This window comes from Podarcis tiliguerta (genome assembly GCF_965153285.1).
Source record: "Podarcis tiliguerta genome assembly, chromosome: 17".
In the NCBI taxonomy this organism is placed as follows: Eukaryota; Metazoa; Chordata; class Lepidosauria; order Squamata; family Lacertidae; genus Podarcis; species Podarcis tiliguerta.
In genome coordinates, this window is record NC_139550.1 from 12,349,171 (window position 1) to 12,375,565 (window position 26,395).

The 26,395-nt window shown below is 43.8% G+C and overlaps 1 long non-coding RNA gene across 1 annotated transcript in view; it reads right to left on the minus strand.

The window, feature by feature from the left end:
• The window catches only part of LOC310668040, a 1,372,673-nt gene that overhangs the window by 718,034 nt on the left and 628,244 nt on the right, over positions 1-26,395 (minus strand). The window lies entirely within an intron of this gene.

A 26,395-nucleotide genomic window follows, 5' to 3' on the forward strand; every position in this document is an offset into this window, starting at 1 on the left:
CAGAAACACCATTTACCTTCCTGCCGAAGTGGTACCTATTTATCTACTTGCACTTTGACATGCTTTCAAACTGCTAGGTTGGCAGGAGCAGGGACCGAGCAACAGGAGCTCACCCCGTTGTGGGGATTCAAACCTCCGACCTTCTGATTGACAAGTCCTAGGCTCTGTGGTTTAACCCACAGTGCCACCCGCGCCCCCAAGCTGTTGTACCTGTTATCTAATATTAAAGAGTGCTTTTAGGCTGATGATCAGGCAGCATAGACTAACAGTCTGAGTCTTATGCCTACTGATTGATTTCATATATTCAAAACAAAAAACAGTGACAATTTGTTGTTGACAAAGGATAGCTGGACATATAAAGGCTCCATTACCTTCAGTAGCTTAGGGCCTCATCAAACCTAAATCCAGCCCTGGTTTCTGGAAAGGAGCTGTGAATTTTCCTTGTGGTTGGACAAGCCCAGTGCAAGTGCAAGAAAAATCCTTGCATAGACAACAGTTTTTTCATGGAGCTGAACAAAGATTTAAATAGGTTTCCTCTTTACAGTTTGTGCCCTCTTCTCCCATTTGCTGCTAGTAACCAATTTTTACCCAACTGAGTTTGACCAAACTGCGGGAGGCAATGGAAGACAGAAGTGCCTGGCGTGCTGTGGTCCATGGGGTCATGAAGAGTCGGACACAACTAAACGACTAAACAACAACAACAAGTGTTGTTTCAAAAACTTGCATGGCTGGAGTTGACAATACGGATGGGATAAGTCTGCCTGCTTGTGGTCTGTGCCACTTTGAGGGTTTTTTGTTAAAAATATTCATAATTCCATTACTTTTCTGCATTAAACTGGAATTTTAAAAAAAGATCCTCTTAAACTATGTATTTAAATGTGGATTGTCTCTCAGAACATGCATTTCAATTCATTTCCCACTATGCTTGGAGTAGGGCAAAATCTCTTGGATAATTAAGTTCTGATCTGCACATTAGTCGAAGTGGTGAAGTTCGGGACATTTTGTATTGGAATTTGCAAATACTGAGTTCCCTGTGCAGTTGAGAGTGGGGCAACAGAATTGTGCATGCACTTTGGAAAGCCATGCTTCTTTGAAGGATGCCTGCCTGTCAATCAAGCCTAAGTCGGCGAAAAGCATCTGTACGTAGCCTTATTCACATTTTAATTTAGTGCCTCTCTCCAGCCTCTGTTGCTATGATTCAACAAGACTGTAATAACCACCCAGCCAGATAGGTAGGAGAGAAGAAACTCACTTTCTTCGCAGGCCAAGGATGTGAATTACAGCAAATATTTGAAAACTATATATTTAAAAAGTTATTATTCCAATGTGCTTTCCCCACCACAATCAATTTCTCTCACTAAATTTCAAGCTTTTTGTTCTGGGTTGCTTTAGTAAATGTCGAGTAATTTTCATGTGGCACATTTGCTATTGAGTTTTCCCTCCAGCACTATGAAGGTGTAAAGAGTCATTTTTCAAAAAGCTGATTATCACCCGCCCTTTTAAAAAATGAAACTAAATAGTTGATTGTATTTTGTATTGCAGAAGTCTCAACACACACACACACACAAACACACACACACACGAGCTGCTGAATAGAGTGTAGGATAACTTACAATTTAAAAAACAAGATACCAACCATGGTTCAAAGGGAACATTTGTGTGTGTGTGTGTGTCCCCGTCTCCCCATTCCCTCTCATAGTAACACAGTGGAACCAAAATAGCCTCCAAATGGTGTATTCTTAACTCGAGAGTCCTTACAAATTAAAACTCCTCTTCTTCACCAATAACTAATCAGTGGTCAACCTCGTGGCCTCAGATTTTAGTAGCGCCTTGTGAGATGCCCCCTGCCTCTCACCTTCCATTCGACACCACTGTTGTGGTGTCCCTGAGACCCCGCACACAGTGCGACCAAACCAGTCACGCTCCCCTAAAATCGCCTCTGAACTAATGAAATATTTAGTTAGCTAATAGGATGGTTAAATCTTGTAGCCTCTCAGGTATTGCTTTAAAATGGCTACAGAATTAAGGCTCTAATCTTATGGTGACATTACAGTGGTACCTCTGGTTACGTACTTAATTCGTTCCAGAGGTCCGTTCTTAACCTGAAACTGTTCTTAACCTGAAGCACCACTTTAGCTAATGGGGCCTCCTGCTGCTGCCGTGCCGCTGCTGCACGATTTCTGTTCTCATCCTGAAGCAAAGTTCTTAACCCAAGGTACTATTTAGGGTTAGCGGAGTCTGTAACCTGAAGTGTCTGTAACCTGAGGTACCACTGTATTGGAAATAAACCTGAGCTCCAAGGGCCTTCTGGTGTTCCCTCATTGGGAGGTTACAGGGAACCAGGCAGAGGGCCTTTTTGATAGTTGTGCTTGTCCTGTGGAAGACCCTTCCATTAAATGTCAAGGAAATAAAGAACTATTTGACTTTTAGAAGACATCTGAAAGCAGCCTTGTATAGGAAAGGTTTTAATGTTTGATGTTTTACTGTGTTTTAATTTCTTCTTCCTCCTCCTCCTCCCCTTCTTCTTCTTCTTCTTCTTCTTCTTCTTCTTCTTCTTCTTCTTCTGGATTCAATGGGACTTCTTGGAGAATCCGTAGAGGTTGGATTCTTGATGAATTCTAGGCTGGATTCTTTATTGATCTGCAAGCCTGAACCTATCACATCTAGTTCTCTCCCCAATAACATTTTATTAAAGCTTTTTCATAATGCAATACAATACAATAAAAGAAACTACGTAATCTAAATAGAAACACAAACAGAGAAAGAAAGAGAAACAGAGTCCTCTCTCAAAGGTAGTTCTTGTCTCACACTGAATCCCCCATCTAGTTATTGACCCTTGTTGATACTCCTTATTTTCAAGATTGTTCTGTAATATCAATGGGGCCACTTGATGCGTATCTCTCTAGGTAGACAATTAGCAGGTCAACTGTTTGGCTTTGTGAACTTAATTACTCACTGTGCCTGTGCCTTCAGTAAGGGCAGTAGTAAGTCAGCAGAAATCATGGAGTCAGCTTTGATGAGCAAAGCAGTCCTTTCTATGACAGCTTTTGCTGCATTTTGATCATTAAGCAATTCAGCGTTTAGCCCATCCATCTTGTTTATCTGCCCTCGGGGAACGTAATCCCTGCATCCCAGGCTTCTCAGCAAGTTTGAAATTCAAACATATTTTTGGTACTGTCAGTGGTATGCAATCTAGTAGGCACATTTTGATGTAGGGTGTCGACAGATACAACCGTCCCGGCGAGTTCTGTAACGTAGCAGTTATTAGGAAAACAAATCTTTATTCTTTTCCCCGCCAGAGTGCTTGGAATATCCCAGCAGTTCTTACGCCTTGCCCCCTGCTAACAGGAAAGTTAGGGAACTCCAGCGAGCCAACATTATCCTTAAATCATCGTTAAAAATAAAACCTGCTAATCACTCCCAGAAGCATTCTTGAGGCAAAGGCTTCTCTGCAACTCTACAGTATATTCTCTGTGGGGTGTGTGTGTGCGTGCGTGTATGTAAAAAGTAAAAGCACTATTTCTAGACATTTAAAATAAATAATATGGGTTTGAATTAATTTTATTCTTCAGAGGATCATTTCTTTTTGTAAAATCGACCATGCGGCGACCATGTACTACATTTGCACAGGATGAGGGTACTTGCAAATAGAGAAATGGGTAGAATTTGTCAGGCATACCCATGGGCAGTGTTCGTCAACTGCCAGTGGTGAAAGAGTGGCCTCCTTTCACAATTGACCCTCTGCAACTATCTGAATTTGCAAGATTGCCCATAGCATAACCAAGAAAAATGAAAGAGAACCATTAACCTCCATTCTTTTCAGAACAAGGTTGATGCCAGTATACAAGGGCACCATTAAGGGGTGGGTGTGTCAAGGGGCCACGGGTCCTCCACATTTTTAAGGAGGGCCCCAGGGCCCCTCAATATTCTGCAGCAACGTGCGCACATCACTGTCATGCGGCATGCGGAACTGGTGCATGAGCGTCGTATGGCGTGTACATGTGATGTGAGCAGGTCACGCAGCATGCGGGATGCATGCGTGTTATGTGGCACTGGGGGCCCCAATCACGGGGGGCAGGTGGGTGCACATGGCAGTATGCAAACAGTAGCAAGGGCTGACTCTCTGGAAATCTATTCACATTTGTGAGTTGTCTTTTTTTAAAAGAAAGAAAGAAAGAAGCACAATAAACGTTAAGTGTGGGGGAAATGCCCCTTGTTTCACACCAGTGCAATATTACCTTGCTTATTGATTCACATATGTTATCCAGGCAGGAAGCAGGTCAGCTGCAGGTCAAAGTTATGCTAGAGATGCTTCAAATAGGCCCTGACCTCTGATAAGCACCTGGGGCACACCTGCCCTTCGTCATAATGATCAGGCATAAGTGATACCACTTCCAAAGGCGCTGAGCACGCAGCACTCCGGGCAAACTTTGGTATTCGCAGCACTTTTGAAAGCAAGGCCATTTATTTAGATGGATCTGCTTTGATTTAGGAACCCATTGTAATGCACCTAAACCAAAAACAAAAAAAGGAAAGGAGAAGAGAAGAGATTTGATGCAATGGTTATGCTGAGTTTAGAACCATGGTATCGCTGTGTAAGAATTACTTTGTTGGATCCAGCTGAAGGTCCATCTGTTTCTGTCTCCATCAGTTGTCAAAACAGCTGCTTCCAAGAAGCTCAGGAAAAGGGCACGATGGTAGCATTTATACAGCACCTTTTCTACAGGTTCAAAGCACTTTACTTTGGGTGCCGTATTTTTCGCCCCATAAGACGCACCTGATCATAAGACGCACCTAGTTTTTAGAGGAGGAAAACGAGAAAAAAAAAATATTCTGAATGAAACAGTAGATGTATGATTTTTGTGGTTCATTCTGTAGCCACAGACATGTGATCTGATGGTGAATTTGGGATGACCCAATGCAAAAATCCTGAGGATCCATGTGGATCCGTGCTTTGTAACCATGTGGATCCGTGCTTTGTAACGATCAGCGGCTTTGTTTCAAAAACAACTTCCCCCTTTCAAAAAAGAAAGAAAGAAAAAAGAGCATGATCTGCTTTTTGCCACTGGGCAATTCGGCTCCAGGGACCATGCATTCACTCCATAAGACGCACAGACATTTCCCCTTATTTTTAGGAAGAAAAAAGTGTGTCTTATGGAGCGAAAAATACCGTAATTCTTCGTTGGAGCGTGTTCAAAGCCCTTTCCATGCATTTGTGGCAGCAGTCCTTACAACAGTAGGCCCCTGCTGTTAGTTTACAAAATTGCAAGGCAGCCTTTCTATTTATTTTTTAAAAGAATATACAAATCGGTTTATGAAAACAACTGTAAAATAACAATTAAAGCAGCATAAATTAGTTAATTGTAAAGCCATAAGCAAAGTAGTAGGAATAAAAAACCAGGGAAGGAAAAGCAGCAAAACAGCAACCATCCGTCGCCCATTAAAAGTCTTAGAAATTACCTCTTTCCTACAATCTAAAAGTATTGATGCTGGCCAAGCCTGCTCAAGGAAGTCATTCCAGTGTGGTATAGTGGTTAAGAGCTGTGGACTTGTAATCTGGTGAACCGGGTTCGCTTCCCCGCTCTTCCACATGCAGCTGCTGGGTGACCTTGGGCTAGTCACACTTCTCTGAAGTCTCTCGGCCTCACTCCCCCCACAGAGTGTTGTGGGGGAGGAAGGGAAAGGAGATTCTTAGCCGCTTTGAGACTCTTTAGGGTAGTGTCAGGGAACTGCCATCAGTGCCGGAGGGAGAGAGCAAGCTCCAGAGGGATTCCAGAGAGCGTCCCGGGATTGGGAGAGGCAGCCCATCTTCTGGGGAAGAGAATCAGCGTAGCACCAGTGGAGAAGGGGGGCAGATGGGGGAATCGGTGAGGCGATCCCATGACTCCTTGCTGGGGACCAGCGGGGAGAGTAAGGATCCTCCGCTGCCTATGCTCTCCTTGCGCAGAAGGCTTCCGCACAGGGAGAGTAGGAGAAGACTAGGCGTCAAAGAGCTTCTTTGCTGGAAGAAGTTTAAGAAACGCTCACTGACGGATTCTGCCAGCGATTGAGACAGCCACGGGTGAGTGGCTGTCCGGACAGGAAAAGTTCACTCAGGCAACCCAGCCAGGTGTCGGCACCGGCTTACGCACGAGCAACCCCTAGAACCATTACAGGTAGTGATAAAGCGGGATATCAAATCCAAACTCTTCTTCTTCTCTTCTTCCATGGTGGAACCACCACCACCAAAAAAAGCCCCCCCTCCACTCCTTAGCTCCATTAGTTGGTCAGAGGAATTTGGAGGAGGACACTTGACATGGACCTTAAATTCTAGGCAGGTTCATATGAGAGAAGATGGTCCTTTAATTACTCAAGCCTCAAGACACTTAAGGTTTAAAAACATCCTCCTGAACTGTGTCAAGAAGTACGCCAGGAGCCAATGAACCCCTTTTACAGAATCACACAGTGGACCGGCCCCCTGCTGAAAAAGTTTGCTGAACTCTGAATTCTAGGACAGTGCCCTGCAATCTTTCACCCAACATGGGATTCAAACCCACAACCCTAAGATTAAGAGTCTCGTGCTCTACCGACTGAGCTATCCAGTGCTGGGACAGTGCATGGTCCAAGTGGTGCGTCCTTGTTAACAACTAGGCTTCGGTTTAGTGGAATGCTTTCTGGAAACCCTCCACTTATAATACTTGGTCTTGATGTTACAAGGGTATGGGCAACTGGAGGAAGGATATCTCTCCTGACCAGGAGATGATGTAGCTGGCATTCAACGTAAGTACCTTCAATCCAGGGGAATGGTCATCAAGACAGTTTAAGCCCTGTTGGATGAAAGACTGCTTGGAGGAGGAAAAACAAAATATGGTTGGGGTGCCTTCCTCTGTAGTCAGCTGACTGTCTGCTACCTCTGCCTATGTAATATGGCAGCACTTCTGTCTCCCTCGCCTTCGCATCCCCTCTGAATACATCTCCGTCTCACCACAAAAACTTAGCACCAGATTTAGGGCGGTGTGGGTGGTTCCCTTGCACAAGGCACCAAGCCAGGGTGTGTGTGTGCAAAATTGAGAAGATCCATAATTGAGGAGTTCCATTTGGGGGAGCCAAATTTTGGCCTCGCATGGGGCGCCATATTACAAAAGATGACCAAAGTCTGCTTCTGAAAAACTGCATATCTTTCTCTTAGGTGTGGAAGTTTCTACACTTGGGGAATTTTCAGTGTGGCCACCAGGAAGGACTGTATTGTCCAACCATCTGAACGTTTGAATGGGTTTGGGTTACCTAGTTGTTATTGGGAGAAGAGGCACAAATGTTGTGGTTTTGCAAGTTTGTATATAAATGATATGTATGCAGGATTTTATCATTTTGTTGATTAGGCTAATACTATGCACGGGCTAGAAAGCCTAATTAACCAGGAAACTGTATCCTAACATTTTATGATATATTATTTTGGGTCAAAGTGGAAAAGATTTGGGCCTATCTTCTCACGAAGCCTGCAAGCAGCTCGAGCAGATAATGCAGACAGATGTAAAGCAATAAACTTGGGATCAATAACAAAACAATAGAGGAGAACGCTCCTGAAATGAAAAACACTGTCAGGGAAGAGATGCTGAAAATTCTGATTGGAAAGATTCACAAGAATGCCTTTTATGGAAAGAGTAAGCAGGCTTCTGGGTTGGATCAGGCTAGGGATACAACACAAAATGAAACAAGTGTGTGTCCTTGTGTTTGAGTAGCCAGCAATATCTTGGTAGTCTTATGAGATCCTTCATGGCTAGAAAACTGTTTTTGTTTGGAACAAGTGCGTCGTGTGACAACAGGGAGCCAGGCACAGGGCCTTCTCAGTAGTGGTGCCCATTTTGTGGAAGGCCCTCCCGTCAGATGTCAAGGAGATAAAGAACTACTCAACTTTTAGAAGACATCTGAAGGCAGCCCTGTATTGGGAATTTTTAAATGTTTGATGTTTTATTATGTTTTTATAATTTGCTGCCAGAGTGGCTGGGGAAACCAAGATGGGCGGGCTAATAATAATAATAATAATAATAATAATAATAGAATAGGACATCCCTATTTTCATCAGAGAAATGTTGGAGGGTATGCAGTTCTAAGGTGCAGACAGGGTTGCCCTGGGCAAGATATAAGGGGGAGCAAAGCATAGCACAAGGAATCCCCCCCTCAAAGCAGCCAGTGTCATTTGTCTTTATATAGTTGCTTTTCTCACAATTCATGAAGAATCTCCCACCCTTATGCACCTTCCACTTTTGAATATTAATACTAAAGCTGTCACCTGATTAAATACTTCTCATTCCATCAGTTGCCCAGGTTTCTAACTGATTTTTTGGGACTGCAACAAAATAAATTTGGGGGGAGATTGCCCAGAGTTGTTGTTGTTTTAATGTATTTTTCAAAAGTATGTGCAATGTCTCTTTTTTCGAGTTACATTTTTTTACAAATCAGTTTCATTTATTGAGACATTAGTGTTACATTAGGAAGAAAAGGGGGAAAGAGGTGGAGGGGGGAATGGTGAGTGGGTGTCAGGTGGCGATGTTTCTACTTAACGTATGTGTGGGGTTTTGTGTCAGCGTCACATGTGTGGGTTCTATTTTACTATTCGCTTGTGTTCCTTTGGTGGTGTCAGGGAACTGCCATCGGAGCTGGAGGCGGAGAGAAGGCTCCAGAGGGATGCCGGAGAGGGTCCCAGTAGGGAGAGAGGCAGCCCATCCGCTGGGGAAGGAAATCAGCGTAACGCCAGTGGAGAAGGGGGGCAGATGGGGGAATCGGAGAGGTGGCTCCAGGACTCCTCGCCGGAGACCAGCGGAGAGAGTACCGGTACTCCGCTGCCCACACCCACTTTGCACAGAAGACTTCCGCGCAGGGAGAGTAGGAGGAGACTGGGCGTCAAACAGCTTTTATGCTGGAAGAGGTTCAAGAAACGCCCACTGATGGATTCTGCCAGCGACTGAGGCAGCCACGAAACTTGAGGCTGTCCAGGCAGAAAGGGTTCAACCAGGTAACTAAACAACAACAACAGACATGCTAAGGACTTCAAGGGTAAGCTGGCGATTTGCCCAATTAAAAACTGTGGCCTTTAAAAGCGAAAGCTGCAAACGTTTGCAGAGCTTTCTATGAACTATATAAATCTGTTTGGATGAAACTGAAGTGAATTCGCTCATTCTATAAAATGATAAACTAGAAAGAGTTCCTTTTTGAAAACGAGCTTTCTAAGCACCAGATTAAAGAAAAGAAACTCAAACCAGGGCTAGATCTAGACACATCCAGAAATGTGATTCAGTTAAATGAATTGTAAACTTCACCCAGGGAAATCCCGTTGGCAAAAGACAGGACTCCACAGCGCCATCTGGTGTCACAGTGTTATAATGCAAATAAAGCACTTTATCTTTACAAATATAGCTGAGTCCCAGGTAAAGGGCACCAATGGATCAAACAAGGCCTTTCTGAGGTGTGGCCCAGGCAATATAAAAAGCAGGGGCAAAATTGTCTCCTATTTTCATGGGACCTTTCATAACCTATGAAAGGGTGGGGACTGAAAATTTTCAGGAAAGTGTGGGTGCCTTACTTTATAGATGAGGTGGCAGAGGGTTTTCCTATCCTCCATATTTGTACAGTGGTGAACGCTTTTTCTTTTTTTAAGTATATATGTAAGACCTCTGGTGAAGATCATGGAATCACCTCGTCTAAATCAACTCCTCCCTTAAATCTTAGAAATTCACCAGCCATTCAATGGGGGCTGGGGAAAGAGAAGCTTTTCAAAAATATTTTAAAACCTGCGGCTATGAATTGCTGAAAACTGCTGGACTAAAAAGGTTCACCTGAACCCCCGAACAATACACTACCTAGGGAAGTAGATGAGCAAAAACAAGACAAAAATGATTTCAATATTGAGACCGTGTCTGTGGCAACTGATGATGAAGAAAAGCTGCCAGGATACATTTTGCGACTCCAATCTAACGCTTTCAAAGCACAGGTAATATCTCCATTAGCACAATTACTTCAAGATTCTGCAACGAAAAAGCCTAGAAATTTTTTTGTGTGAATTGGTCTATTTATAAAATGTTTGCGGCGACATTGGTCTATTAGAATATATATATATATATATATGCAGGTTTTGGTGTCCTCGGGTGTCTTCCCGTGTAAAAGTTGGGGTGTCTAGGCGACGTTTCGCCTAGACACCCCAACTTTTACACGGGAAGACACCCGAGGACACCAAAACCTGCATTCCTGTACCCGTGAAAATCTACGAAAGCATATATATATATATATATATATATATATATAGCCACCAGCATATTACCTTTTTACTTGGACCAATCCAAAAGTTACGAAAGAGAAGTTTTGTTGGCTTCTTTTTCAGGCTGGATGTTGTGTATTAAACAAAAACAAAAAACCAAATTTGTTGGCGGTGGCATTTTGAGTCGTGATAGAAAAGCCCTCCAACATTTCTCCTATGAAAACAGGGATGTCCAGTGCTATTTTTCTGGAAAAAGGAGTGCCAGAACTCACCACCAACACTACCCTTGTTCTCTTATAATAGCAATGGTGCCCACCTAAGAGGTGCCGTAATTGAGTTTCGGCGAGTCCTGGCTGAAAAACGTCCCTGGAGTCATCTTATTCCATACCCTCCAACATTTCTCCGATGAAAATAGGGACATGCTAAGGGGAAATGGGACATTTCAGGAGCAAATCAGAAACCAGGACGGCTTCTGTAAATCCAGGATTGTCCCTGGAAAACAGGGACACTTGGAGGGTCTGCCAGTGTCAGCCATGGTGTAATTTCAGAAATATAGAAGAATGTTTCTTCATCCAGAAGTGTCTTTATTAGGGTTAATTGATGAGGAAACCCACAAAAAAGATGTAAATTTATTCATGTACGCCACAACGGCAGCAAGAATCCTCCTGGCCCAGAGATGGAATAGCAAGAACTTCCCACCCTAGATGACTGGCAAATAAAGATGGTAGAATTTGTGGAATTGGCGAAGTTGACGGGGGAAATTAGGAACCGACCCGATGAGAGATTTCAAAAGGAGTGGAGCAAATTTATATATTATTTGAAAGAAAACTGTAAACACCTGAAGACATTTGTAGCCTTAACATGAAATGTTTGGTAATGAGGAAAGAAAGAGCTAATTTACAAATGAGAGTGTGATCTTTAAATGATTATGTAAGGTAAAGAAGTGATTATGGAAATGTGATAAATATGTTAAAGGTACAGTGGTACCTTGGGTTAAATACTTAATTCGTTCCGGAGGTCCATACTTAACCTGAAACTGTTCTTAACCTGAAGCACCACTTTAGCTAATGCGGCCTCCTGCTGCTGCCGCGCCGCCAGAGCCCGATTTCTGTTCTCATCCTGAAGCAAAGTTCTTAACCTGAAGCACTATTTCTGGGTTAGCGGAGTCTGTAACCTGAAGCGTATGTAACCTGAAGCGTATGTAACCCGAGGTACCACTGTATAGGAAAGTCAGAAAAGAGGGAGGGAGGGAGGTCGCTGCTCTTTTTGGGTAATAATGTAAACTTTGCATATGTATTACAAAATGGAATGAACTACGGAAAACTCAATACAAATTATGGTTAAAAAAGGGGGGGGGGAAAGAAAAATGTTTCTTCATGACCCAAGGTGGGGATTGTGGCATGTGTGTGAGACGAGGACCACGTTGCAAGATCACACTGGGATCCCCCCATCCCCTGCAAATGATACTTGATCCCTGTAAGCCCGAGTAAGATGAGCAGATTGTGTTTCTCCAGGTTGACAGTCACCATTCAGATCTACTTCCACAGCACATTTTATTTTTCTTAATAATTTTTAAAGAAGTTATCTTAGCAACAATAGAATTTAATCTCTCATGTAATCTCTTTCGTAGGGGAATGTGGGGGCATTTGACTCTTATCTAAAAAGGAGGAAACAGACAAAAAAGCAAAAATAAACCCCAAGTGTTCTTGCACTCCTTCTACAAAAGGTCCAGATTTTTTAAAAAGCCACGGAAACTCTATGCAGCTTTGCAAAAATGACTTAGGTGGTATTTATTGCTTCGGCAGGGTCAGTGTTCAGGATGTGCATGTTGCCTTCCAAACATACGTTTCGGGCGAAGAACCAAAGCTAATTTCAGTGTGTGAAAAGCAAGCAGATTTCATTACCGATTGTGGCTCTCTTTCAAAATGATTAGGATGCAGGAGATAGGTTCTCAAAACTGAGTGTCCAAGTGGGAATTTATGATGTAGAACTTCAGCTTTATCATCCGTGGACTTCAACACGGAAAAGGAGAATTTTGCTCACACGAATCTCATAGTTAACTTGTGAGCCAATGGTCTCACTTCAATCTCTCTCTCTCTCTCTCTCTCTCTCTCTCTCTCTCTCTTTCTCTCTCTCTCCTTGCCTCTTTCTCACCCGCCTCCAAATCTTCATACAACTATTTACTCTTTCCATAGCAAGTTAAGAGCAGGAATGGCCAATAACCCTTTCTGGCAGACAACGAGGAGTCCTGGTATTTCTTGTACTTCCACTCCTCCCTAAAGAAACATCTGCAAAATTAAGAAACCAAACAAACCAAATTTCAACTAGAAAGTGGGATGAAGTCTCGCAATACAGCTTTTCCTCTGAGGAGGATTCTTCCCCCTGTATTATTTTGACACATCTTGGTCCCAGATGCAAGAAGCCATCTGCACTAATAATTCTCTCACCGAGATCAGGTAGTCATATGAGTTAAAACAGCTGTGGAATGACTGAAGAGGTGAGCAGGCTGCTAATCTGGCAGCAGTTTGGCGAATCATTGTATGAGTTTGGTGGGGAAGTATCAGAGACATTAGATTCCTCCCTCTTTATCACCTTTGCGAACACCCATAAAGTAATGCTACTAGTCCCGATAATTATTCGCAGCTAGAAAAATATCACAAGATGGTAGACAGTTTTATTTATTTCTTATTAAGGTTTCTGCCGCAACCTTTAATCAATTAAGGTGGATTGCAATGAAATATTTAAAAGCATTGCATTATAGGCTGCATCTAACTAAGTTCTACTGCTGAAATTAACAGTCCATTCATTTCAATAGGTCTACTCTGAGTATGGCTAACAACACATGCAACACAGTAAAAATAAGTATACAGAAATGATCAAAACTTGAAAATTCGTAAAGGTGGCATCAAAACAATATACAAGGTAGAATGAAACTTGTCTGTAGAACATGAGACCCATAATCTCAGGGTTGTGGGTTTGAGCTGCATGTTGGGCAAAAGATTTCTGCATTTCCCTCGTGGTCCCTTCCAACTCTACAATTCTATAATTCTAGGATCAAAACTTTAGAAGCCTGGAAAAATAAAATAGGCCTTTGCCTGCCACCAGAAGGACATTAAAGTCGGCCGCAGGTGAGTCTCTCTGGGGAGAGGGTTTCATAGACGGGGTGCTGCCATTAAAGTGGCCCTTGAACCGCTCTCAGGTAGTAGGGGAGCTCAAATGAGGTCTGATGGTGGTTATTTCAAAGTATGGTTAGGCACAGGGAGGCAATGGACCTTTCAGGTACCTGAGCCCTAAGTTGTAAAGGACTTTAAAAGTCAAGATCATCTCTGGGCCCAGAGACAGACAGTATGTTTAGTGTACCTTTGCTGTTTGTTGCTCACATTAATTCTGGGCCCTTCGCTTCCAGGTAAATTAAACACGGCAGTCTTGTTAGCAACCAACATATTTCTTTAATGAGAGATTTGTTAGTTGCTATGCATGCAGGTAGACCCAGGATGAGGATTGCTGTAATGGTTGCTGAGGACACAAAGGCACTGACATCTCCCTGAGGCAGAACCCCCCCCCCCCAGCATTCAGCTATGTAGTTCCTAGGAAGAAAGGAAAATTAGAAGGACTCTCCTTTGAGTTCTTCCGGACTATTGCTACTTTGGAGTGGGGTTCAATCACATCCTGGGAAATGCAGGTTGTAGAATTATAGATGATAAGGAGGTCATGTGCAACAAAGGCAGAAGTTTTGCAACAAGGAAAGTGATGGGGAAATGTGGAATAACAGTTGATTGGTGCAACATCACATTAACTCTTTGCAAACAAATAAGGGAATGAAAGCTTATTAAGCAGCTGACATCAAGCCTCCCACAAATGCGGTGCAGACAAACCGGGACAAAGCGGGTCAGCCTGCAGGTCAAAATAACAGTTTTCTCAAATGTAGTTTGTTTGTTCCTGCCTGAATCTACACTGATATGTAAAAACACAAAAAACCCAACAACATAAAGCACCCATGTAATATAGCTCTCAGTGCAATTTTCCATAGACAATGGATTGCTGCTCTACGGCACCCTCTGGTGTCACATGCTTATATAATGCATTTTTAATGTTTTAACTGAAGTGTAGATGAGTCCAGTGTCCCAGCTTCCACGCAATGTCTCTAAAACCCATGCTGACCAACTGACTCAGGAATAGAATATGGACAGTCTGGCAGACTTGTAGAACCACAGGGACATTTAAGCTTGCCCTCGACTCTCCCATTCAAATGAGTGAGATGTAAAAGTGCTGAACTTTTAGGTAGATCTTCATAGCCATCACTTCATCAAAACCATCAGAAAGACGGTTCCTCCATCTTTGCTTGTGTCTACTGCAGAGGTCATAAAGGGAACCAGGCTTCCAAAGGTGTAAAACTGAAAATGTTTCAGAAGGAGATAAGTGGAAAAGAATGATATTTCTTTTTTTGGTGGGGGTGGGGGATGGAGGGTGGAGTTGTTCTTCCAGTTCAATCAGTAGCTGAGCTGCTTAAGCAGCTGAATAGCAATCAAGGGGTTAGTATTCAATCCAAGTTTAGATCTTACAGAAATCTACGAGAATGTTGTGTATAATGAATGAGTCTCTCTTACTTCTTTGATTTTTCCATCTCAGAATTAATCAGATTAGTTTTCTATGCAGCAAAAATCAGTTGGGGATTTGGTGGGGAAGAAAAGAAAAGGAAAAGGAGATATTTATGTCCCCCGTCCCCCCACCCAGCAGAAACACAAGCACAACCAAATTTGATTTCCCTGGTGGGTTCAGTCCAACAGTAACCAGCAATGCACACATCCTGCAAGAGACAATGCCAGAAAAGGCTTTGTCTCCTATCAGAGTGACAGTAAGTTTCTTTCAGCAAAATGTTTTGCACCCCACACCCCTCCTCTTTAAAGATCTCACACAATGCTCACAGGGCTATACCATCTGCTGAAGAACTGAAGAAATGATAATCATCAGGCCCCTAAAAGCTATAACTGCAGCATCTATAAATAAGATAATGTCAAAGTGCTGAGCGGTGCATGTTTGTTTGGTGGGGATGCTTCTCTTTCTCTCTCTCCCCCCCTTTTCCACTTTTTCCATTTCAAATACATTTCTTGAAGGCTTGAGAACAGAGCTGAAACTGAAATACCAGAGAGGGAGCTGAAAGCCATTCCAGAACCTACAAATGAGAGGAACGGTAGGCTGACATATTATTGACTGAGGCAGGATAAAAGAGGAAGCAATTCAGCTCTTACATCTATTTCACTTTGGTGCAATGAAGCGAGATCAAAGGCTTAGTCTCACATTAACCCAGAATAATACATACTCTAGATAAATGATGCAAAGAAAAGGACACATTCTCAAGACATGACAATCCCATCAAATGCCCCTCTGCAAAGTTCAGGTCAAGGTAGATTTTTTTCCTCCCATTTTCTTTCTTTCTTTTTTTTAATCTTTGGGTTTAAAGTCCTTGAGCACTCACATTACTAATTGTGTGCAGATGGAGGCCAGCATTAACTCCAAGCGTTTTCATTGCTGCTAAATTTCTGCGATAAATGCAGGAAAATGACACCCTCCTTCTCTTGCTATTTTAATAGCTCTTAAGTTGCTTTATAGAGTTTCACCTCCATAAGAAGGAGTGTTGTGGAGACACGATTTGACTGCACTTTGCTTATGAATACATCTCAAATGCTTTAGCTAGTCTTCAGGAAACAGTTTCTTGATCCTGCAAGCCTCTTGCTCCTGTCATCCCCCCCCCCCCTTATGTGATCTTAATTGTTCGGTCCAGTTTTTTAAAGGTATTTCTATCCCACCTTTTCTGGTCTCCTCAGATGGCTTACTGTTATGTACTGAGCTCACCTTGCCAACAAAGGTCCGTATAGTAAAAGCTATGGTTTTCCCAGTAGTGATGTATGGAAGTGAGAGCTGGACCATAAAGAAGGCTGATTGCTGAAGAATTGATGCTTTTGAATTATGGTGCTGGAGGAGACTCTTGAGAGTCCCATGGACTGCAAGAAGATCAAACCTCTCCATTCTGAAGGAAATCAGCCCTGAGTGGTCACTGGAAGGACAGATCGTGAAGCTGAGACTCCAATACTTTGGCCACCTCATGAGAAGAGAAGACTCCCTGGAAAAGACCCTGATGTTGGGAAAGATGGAGGGCACAAGGAAAAGGGGACGACAGAGGATGAGATGGTTGGATAGTGTTCTCGAAGCTACCAGCATGAGTTTGACCAAACTGCAGGAGGCAGTGGAAGACAGGAGTGCATGGCGTGCTCTGGTCCATGGGGTCACGAAGAGTCGGACACAACTAAACGACTAAACAACAACAAATTATTGTACCTGGGTGGGTGGGGGATCATAAGATGCATAGAACCCCCTCCTGATAATGCCTTTTTAAATTATTTTTATTTTTTACTTTGGCTGCAAAAAGGGATATCTGCCGCACATCCTAGGCCTTCCAACTCACAGGAGGAAGGAAACGCTTTATGTCCAGAATGGGGATTATGTAGGTCTCCAGATCTTGCAGTTCCTATCACACCTGAGGCCACAGATTGCCCCACACTTACGCAATGAGGTTCTACGACCCGAGGTTGAGGGAAAGCTTGCCATCGATTCACAAGACAACCAGAGTTGCTCGATGGATGGGTTGATTAAATTTTTATACCGCAGTTCTCAGGGCCGTTCACAACATAAAATCACAATGCAGTGGTACCTCGGGTTAAGAACTTAATTCGTTCTGGAGGTTCGTTCTTAACCTGAAACTGTTCTTAACCTGAGGTACTACTTTAGCTAATGGGGCCTCCCGCTGCTGCCTCGCCGCGTGCAATTTCTGTTCTCATCCTGAAGCAAAGTTCTTAATCTGAGGTACTATTTCTGGGTTAGCGGGGTCTGTAACCTGAAGCGTCTGTAACCTGATGCATCTGTAACCCCAGGTACCACTGTATGAAAACAAACACATAATAAAACCAAGAGCAATTCAAGAACACCCCCCCCCAGATGTATTGCATCACACACAATTTGGTGGGTACTTCATTAAGAGACTCTGGAGGGATAGCATCCATGGCAGAAAAATGTGTTTTCTTCCCTCCCATCAATGGAAAGAAAAAGGGATTTCGGTTGTACATAATACAGGAGATGCGGCTACTCATGAACATGCTAAAATGCTTGTTGTCAGTTCTGTGCTACTTCAAATTGCAGCTTGGTGAATTGCATGACTTAATGCCCTCTCATTCCACCTCTTTTAAACAACTAATTGTACACCCAAGGGAACCAGGTGATGTGGGTAATAATAATAATAATAATAATAATAATAATAATAATAATAATTTATTATTTATACCCCACACATCTGGCTCTAGCTTAGCATAAAGGAACCCAGTGGCAGTCTTGGAAGTTCAAAAACGACGCTTGCCTGTCAGATGTTTGGAACAACAAACCAAGAGCCCTCTGCACGTCCTCAGAAACCCTCACTCCACCTGTTACTTCCATGCGTTCTGCTTTAACTGGGCTTGAGCTCTGGCGGGCTCTGATTTCGTAGGCATCGCTTAGGAAGCCCCAGAATTCCGCTCAATGAATATACCCATTTAGATATTACAAATCTGAGGCAACAGTATGCTGGAGAAAACACCACAATTTTTCGTCACTCAAAGTGACAATTAAAATGACACCAAGGCCAGTCTCCTCCATCACTGTCCTTTAACACTGTCAGCACCTGTTTTACCAAAAAATTATCCTGTCTAATGCATGGATGGGCTAATTCATTTTTCACCCAAGTTCCCTGGTTCTCCCAATAGCAGATACGTGTCCTCCCCTCCCTTCTCTGGTTTCATGTCAAAAACTGCAATTTGTGCCTCTCCTTACAATAGCCCTGAAGGTTAATTTTATGTTTGTGGGACACCGGCGGAGGGTGTTTGTTGCGCTCTCTGCTTCTAAATATTGCTCCATGGCAGATAATGTGTTTTGGAATCTATCACCTATTGGGCTTTACACGTGGGCAGAGGAGAGGGGCGGAAAGGAAGGGAAAGGGATAGGGAGTGAGGTTTTAGAACAGAAATGTAGTTTTCAGAGGCCCTGTGATCTAGTGTTAAGGCTCCTTCCTTCTCCATCTGCCAGCAACAGACAGGGGTGGGGTTCTTTTTCCCCCAGAAGAAACAGGCTTCAAAAACGACACCTTCCCCCTGTTGAATTGTGTAATTTTTATGGATGCTTGTGTTAATAACTTTTTGTAAAATCACTTTGAGAGGTCCACCTGAAAAGCAGTATGTAACCCGTGGAGGCAAGTCCATTAGGAAAAAAATGGGGGCGCTACTTCACCAAGTGGGGACGCGGGTGGCGCTGTAGGTTAAACCACAGAGCCTAGGACTTGCCGATCAGAAGGTCAGCGGTTCGAATCCCCATGACGGGGTGAGCTCCCGTTGCTCGGTCCCAGCTCCTGCCAACCTAGCAGTTTGAAAGCATGTCAAAGTGCAATTAGATAAATAGATACCACTCCAACGGGAAGGTAAACAGCATTTCCATGCGCTGCTCTGGTTCGCCAGAAGCAGCTTAGTCATGCTGGCCACATGACCCGGAAGCTGTACGCCGGCTCCCTTGGCTAGTAAAGCGAGATGAGCGCTGCAACCCCAGAGTCGGCCACGACTGGACCTAATGGTCAGGGGTCCCTTTACCTTTACTTCAAAAAACTTAAGTCTTCCCTCAACCAACCGCCAAGTGTTTTGCTTCCTACACTTAAGACCTTTGATTATAACATTACAAACCCGCCAAGTGTCCCTATTTTCCAGGGACATCCCTGATTTAGAGCAGCCATCCCGGTTCTGATTTGAACCTGTAATGACCCAGTTTTCCTTAGGATGTCCCTATTTTCATTGGAGAAATGTTGGAGGGTATTTAGTTATCCAACCCCCAAGCCATCTGAAGGCAATGCTGTATAGGGAAGGATTTTTTTAAAAAATGTATAATGTTTGATTAAGTTTTTTTTAATACATGTTGGATGATGCACAGAGTGGCTGTGTGGGGTATAAATAGTTAAATTATCATTATGGAATGGGATGTCCCTATTTTCATTGGAGAAATGTTGGAGGGCGGGCCATGACATTACAAAGCCAGGTTTGGTTCTGGAGGCAAGTAGATAAGCATGTTTATATTACTCTCCCATTTTTACTGATGTACATAAGTAACGCTCTTTTCCATTTTGACAAATTTGTATGTAGGTTATGTACCTAGGTATGTAGGTCCAACATTTCTCTGATGAAAATAGGGACATCCCATTCCATCATCATCATCATTATCATCATCATCAACAACAACATCAACATCAACATCATCATCATATTACAGTCATACCTTGGAAGTCAAACAGAATCCGTTCCGGAGGTCCATTTGACTTCCGAAATGTTCGAAAACCAAAGCACAGCTTCTAATTGGCTGCAGGAAGCTCATGCAGCTAATTGGAAGCCCCGTTCGAAAACCAGAACACTCACTTCTGGTTTTTGATTGTTTGAGAGCCGGAACGTTCAACTCCCAAGGCGTTCGAGAACCGAGGTACGACTGTACTATTTATACAGCGCCCATCTGACTGGGTTGCCCCAGCCACTCCAACATAAACCATAAAACCATAAGAAAACATTAAACACACACAAAAAACTTTGCTATACAGGGCTACCTTCAGATGGCTTGGGGATCGGATAACTCCATACCCTCCAACATTTATCTGATGAAAATAGGGACTGCTGAGATAGCTCAGTTGGTAAAGCATGAGGCTCTTCATCTCAAAGTCATTGTTTTGATCCCTGATCACTGGTCCTGCTAGCTAGGGATGATGGGAGTTGTAGCCCCAAAACAGCTGGAGACCCAAGTTTGGGAAACACTGGTCTACACTAACTGGCAGTGGCTCTCACGGATTTCTGACAGGGTCTTCTCCATCTTTACTTCCAGGTAAGTGTGGTTAGGATTGCAGCCTTACACTGCAATCCTGTGCATGCTTACTATGGGACTGCCTCTCCTGGTATGTCCCACGGAGGACCTTACGGTCTTCAAACAAAAACACCTTGGAGGTCCCGAACCACAGAGAGGTTAGGCTGGCCTCAACCAGAGCCAGGGCTTTTTCGGCTGTGGCTCCAATCTGGTGGAACGCTCTGTCACAAGAGACTAGGGCCCTGCGGGACTTGACATCTTTCTGCAGGGCCTGCAAGACAGAGCTGTTCCACCAGGCGTTTGGCCAAGGCACAGCCTGACCCCCTCCTTTGGTAATTCTTCACAGAACTCTAGCCCAATGGTTGCCATCAATTTGATTTGAAGTGATTTTAGAATGAATTGATTTTAGAATGCTGTATTATTTTACTGTTGTTAGCCACTCTGAGCCCGGCTTTGGCTGGGGAGGGCGGGATATAAATAAATTATTATTATTATTATTATTACTCAGAAGTAAGCCCTTCCGTGATTTATGGGGGCCATAGGAGCAAATTCCTGTGGGCTGAGGTCTCTTTGCCCCCCAATAAAATATTTGAGGGGGCTGCCCCCAAAGTTGATGGGCATTGCCATTCAAATGGTGTGTGGGCACCTCTTCTTGTGATCAATTATGTTGGATGGGGCTTGCCCCCCCCCCAATATTTTATTCAAGTTGGCACCCCTGCATGGTGCTTTACTCCCAAGTAAATGCCCAGAAGATTACAGCCAAAAGGATCAAACCAATTAATTGTCTGATGATAAAATCTGCAACCTGCTGAAAACAAAAGTGCGAACAACAAAGGAGAAAAAAGGAAAGGAAAGGGGTGGGGGGAGCTTGAAGCTTATCAAGGAACTAGGTAAGGAGAACAAAAAATGTAAATCCAGGAGACAAAAACGGTGCCTGAACCATCTAGCTGCTACTTTGTCAGAATTAAAACAATACCATCTCTGGAAATATGCTTGTGGAGTAATGAAGATTTGTCACTTTAGCTGCTGAAATAAAATCAGTTTTCCATTTCAACAGATGCTTTCTTGTCAAATGTTATGCGTCTCAGGCAACGAACATTGCGGATCCCCCTCCCCAACATTATAAATGTTGATCTTATTTATGAAATGAAGGAAGGGTGTTAAGGTGGTTGGGGGGCAGGGAGAGAAGGAGAAAAGAAAGGGGGGGGAGGAGGACGAAAACCAAGTCTATTTTCATTTGGACCATCACATTATTGCTATTATTTTCTTTGAATCATTGCTATATCTATAATTTTCATCTGTCCTTCCTTCCACACACACACACACACACACGTTGCAAACCTGCAGTGCAGTGGAAAGCGAGATTTAAATATTTTCAGACTGACTGTACTCGTCATTTGCATTCCACTGACTCATTCAGAGCAAAGACATCTGAGCAGAAATACAGCAGATAAAAGAGAAACCATTAATCCAAGGAAGATTACTGGCACAGAATCTTTATCCAGCATCCTCCCTGAAATGAGACAAAGATCTTACTCTCTGCATCCCCCTGGCTTAGCTTCAGAAAGTAAGCAATGCAGTTGGGTAGATGTGGTACTTTGCTATTTTTTATTTTTTTTAAGGTCCATTATATTGGACTGAACCCTCGGCCTCCTGACAGACCTTATTACAGATAGGAGGTTCCAGTGGCTGCTTTCTCAGTACATTCCTGCCCCTTCAATAAAAGCAATATGCTACACTCCCTCCCCTCTCCTTTTTTCCTTTCCAATGCATATTCTGCATTGGCAGGAGGGAAGAAAAACCATCTATCTCTATCTCCGACCAAGTGCAGTACATGTTTATAGGAGTAAATACAGCTTTCTCTCTTGGAGAACTCATACCCTTTCCTGGTTAGAAATCACAACCCATGACCACAATTTACTTGTAGATCCCATTTGAGTCAATGGTCAGCAGTGGAGAATCCATAGTGACCCATGGGAGACCTGCCAACCTCAGTCTGCCCCCAGCCAGCCCTCGCCTGCCTGCTGTCAACCCATCATGGGATTGTTCTACCTGTTATTGGCCCTGGCTTCAATTACTGATGGCCTTCTGCCTTAACCAGTCTCAGCAGCATCAACCACTCCTGAGGTGGTATGTTCTCCATTGAAACTTCAGTTGTTCCTTGGTTTTCAAACAGCTTAGTTCTCAGATGTTTTGGCTCCCGAATGCCGCAAACCTGGAAGTAGCTGTTCCGGTTTGTGAACTATTTTTGGAACCCAAACGTCCGGCAGGGCTTCCGATTGGCTGCAGGAGCTTCCTGCAGCCAATCAGAAGCTGTGCTTTGGTTTCCGAACGTTTGGAAGTTGAATGGACTTCCGGAATGGATTCCAGTCGACTTCCAAGGTACGACTGTATTGGTCAACCCATGTCGGAAGTCTAGATTTTGTCGAATTTCCTAAAAAATAGCTCAATAACTTTTTTTTAAAAAAATGCCCAACATTTTTGTCTGCATTTTCACTTTTTGAAATATGGCAGCCCTAAAGAACCCTTAAGTGTAATATTTAATTCTATCTCGATTGATTGATTTGTTTGTTCATGTTAAGAGATGTTATATGAGAATAATAAAAATAATTTGATGATGACGATCATTATTAAATTATTATAATAGCAAAAATTACAGACCCTAATCTGGAAGCTGGGGAAGCCCCTGGATGCATAAGCATATCGAACCACCTTTCACAGATTCAGACCATCCACCCATCTAGCCTGACAGAAGCTTCCAAAACTCTTGGATCCTTATAAATGAAGAGGCCTGTAATGCTCTGACTTGTTTTAGCCTGGATAGCTCAGTTGGTTAGAGTGCGATGCTGATAACGCCAAGGTTGCAAGTTCGATCCCCCTCTGGGACAGCTGCATATTCCTGCATTGCAGGGGGTTGGACTAGATGATCCTCAGGGTCCCTTCCAATTCTACCATTCTGTGATTTGCAAACTAATTCTTAGAATGTATATGTTCTACTGCTGAGGTGTCCACCTTCCCTGCCCCACCAAGTGAGCTGGTCCAGGGGATTTTTATTTTATTTTAATGTACAATACCTTTTCCCAGTACAGTGGTACCTCGGGCTACAGACGCTTCAGGTTACATACTCTGCTAACCCAGAAATATTACCTCGGGTTAAGAACTTTGTTTCAGGATGAGAACAGAAATTGTGCGGCGGCGGTGCAGCGGCAGTGGGAGGCCCCATTAGCTAAAGTGGTACCTCAGGTTAAGAACAGTTTCAGGATAAGAATGGACCTCCGGAATGAATTATGTTCTTAACCCGAGGTACCACTGTAGAATGTTCTCAGCGCCACCAAGACAAATGCTATGGAACAGACACATCACACACAGTCCATCGCTTCGTTGTCTGTAAATGCCTAATCACATAAATCTAATCAGCTGAACTGTTCTTCTAGAGATGGATGCATGCAATTTGAGAAAAGAAAGGCGGAAGAGTGTAGCCTAGTTCTTCAAGGAAGTCTTCATTCTAGGTAGCTTGTCATATTAGTTTTCATAATACTAGCAGCTTTTATCTTCTCTGGTTTTTGTATGCAGCAAGCTGCAGAAGCTTTTCTCCTCCGTCTGGCTGTTTGTCTCTCTCTCTCTGAGCAATATTGATCCTCAGTTAAAAGATCTAAGGCAGCGAGAGCTTTGAGAATCATCTCTCCTGCAATAATAGGTGAGGAGCAAAGTTTGCTGTGTGACCACTGGCCCTGCAGTGGCCATCGCTCATCTTCTTGGTAGAGTGGTCACTTATTAATTGCCAAGGAAGAGGACACATATCTCTGCACAATTTGCACAGGCTATGCACAGATTTAGAAATGTCGACTGGGGGAAGAATTCAGCGTCACGCTAAGGGAAGCATTTCAGTTTGCCAGACAGAACAATCTCCCTTGTTTCCCCTTTGCAGTGTTTTGGGGGTTCCAGATGTTGGTGGTTGGAAATCCTCACACTCAGAGACATGGAAAGTCATGCTCGGCGGTGATTGCTAATTCTGGAATTCTCCTGTAGGTTAATCAGGTTGTGGATTCACTTCCACCTGGAGCTGGATTGGGTGGCTCCTGCAGACCAATCATACTGCTGCATTGTTCTAGGACCAATCAGACTGCTGCATTCTGAATCCTATTGTTCTAGGACCAATCAGACTGCTGCATTTTGGATCCTATTGTTCTAGGACCAATCAGACTGCTGCATTTTTGATCCTATTCAACTCAGTACATAACATTAACCTTGATTGTTTTGTTTGTTTGCTTATTGCGTTTATATCCCTCTTTCTCTCCAAGGAGCTCAAAATGGTGTACATGGTTCATCCCCTCCTCTTTTAATCACCACAACAACCCTGTGAGGGAGGCTAGGCTGACCACCCAGTGAGCTTTATGGCTGAGTGGGGGAGTTCAACCCAGCTCTCCCAGGTCTGAGTCTGTCATTCTAACCACAATGATTTTTATCCATTATTTATGAAATTTATATACAGTGGTACCTCAGGTTAAGTACTTAATTCGTTCCGGAGGTCTGTTCTTAACCTGAAACTGTTCTTAACCTGAAGCACCACTTTAGCTAATGGGGCCTCCTGCTGCCGCTGTGCCGCCGGAGCACGATTTCTGTTCTCATCCGGAAGCAAAGTTCTTAACCTGAAGCACTATTTCTGGGTTAGCGGAGTCTGTAATCTGAAGCATATGTCACCTGAGGTACCACTGTATATACAGTCATACCTCGGGTTACAGACGCTTCAGGTTGCGTTTTTTCAGGTTACGCACTGCCGAAACCTGGAAGTACTGGTCAAGCCACTGAGAGGTCATGGAGGATTAATTTGGACACATTTCCCCAGTCTCAACAGAGGTCAGCATACAGGACAAGCAGAGTCAAAACCAAGCCAAAACCCTGAGAGAAATGGATCCAGAAAAATCAGTTTCCTCCAAGAGTGCCTGGATCTTGATTTAAACTGACAATAGGTGAGTTTGGCCACACAATCATGTTTCGCTCACAGGCTTGAGGCTTAAAAGCAAGAAGCCCTCCTCTCCCCAATAAATGCTCCTCTGAGCCATCCTAAGTGATTTGATTTCAGGTTTAAACCCCAGAGAGCTGTGTAATAATCTCTCTCCATAGGAAGCACTTATTTACAGGAGGGGTCCTTGCCATTTTTAATTGCGCTTTCCTTTCCTGCATGTATTAATGATCTCTCAGCCTCCTTGCAGGATCTTGTCACTTTGCCAGATATTGAAAAAACGGATAGCAGGCTTATTGCAAAAGGTACGAAAGAAGGCGAGGTAGCTCTTCTTTTTACTCTTGCGTGAATCTAGAAGGTAGAATTAAAGATTCCCGTCTAGGATTTCCTGTTGGAAACCAAAGGTTCAATATACCCCAAGATAACTAGGTGCAATTTGAGTTGGAACACAGGAGCTCTGTGGATGGTCATTTCTTCTGATTCAGCTGTGAACAGTGCGTTTTCCTGTTGCCCACATGAAGGCATGGTTGAAGAGGACTGGCTCATTGATGTTGCTCTCACAGAAACACAGGAAGTGGCCTTACAGCAAGAAAGGCATTTGCTCCCTGTAGCTCTGTATTGTTCGCACTGCTTGGCAGTGGCAGGGTCAGTGGCGGAGCTAGCTGCTCCAGCACCCGGAGTGGTGTGCACCTGGGGGGGGGGCTAGCTGCCTGGGGGGGGTAAGCATCCTGGGGGGTGCACCTGTTGGGATACTGCCAGGGAGACATAGGCCATCATGCCTCCACATCGTCTCCCGTTCTCCCGTGGAAACAGTATCAGTCAATTAGCGACACAAGCCTGAGATATAGCTGTCCACATTCCAGGACTCATGCACGCCCTTTTCACAGAGTTTCCACAACGAAAGATTCACCCAGGAGAGCAGATTTTACAGATTTATTCAACGTTGGTCAGAACAAAGGAAAAACATGACTGCCTGCCTTCGTGTCGAGGCAACAGACTGAAAACAAAAGCTATATACAAAACAGAAACTTCCTGTGAGCAGGAAGTACGCAGGCTTGTGACACACAACAGCCTGCTCCCTTTTAAGGTGGAATGGAAATATCCTAACAGCACCGCCCGTGCTGTGCGCTGCCCGCACCGAGCGTCCCAGGCGGGGGGTGTTGCCCAGGGGTGCACCACCCACGCCGAGTGTCCCGGGGGTGGTGTGGCGATGTCACCCCCCAGCAATGACACCCGGGGCGGACTGCATCGACCGCACCCACCTTGCTCTGCCTCTGGGCAGGGTTTCAGAT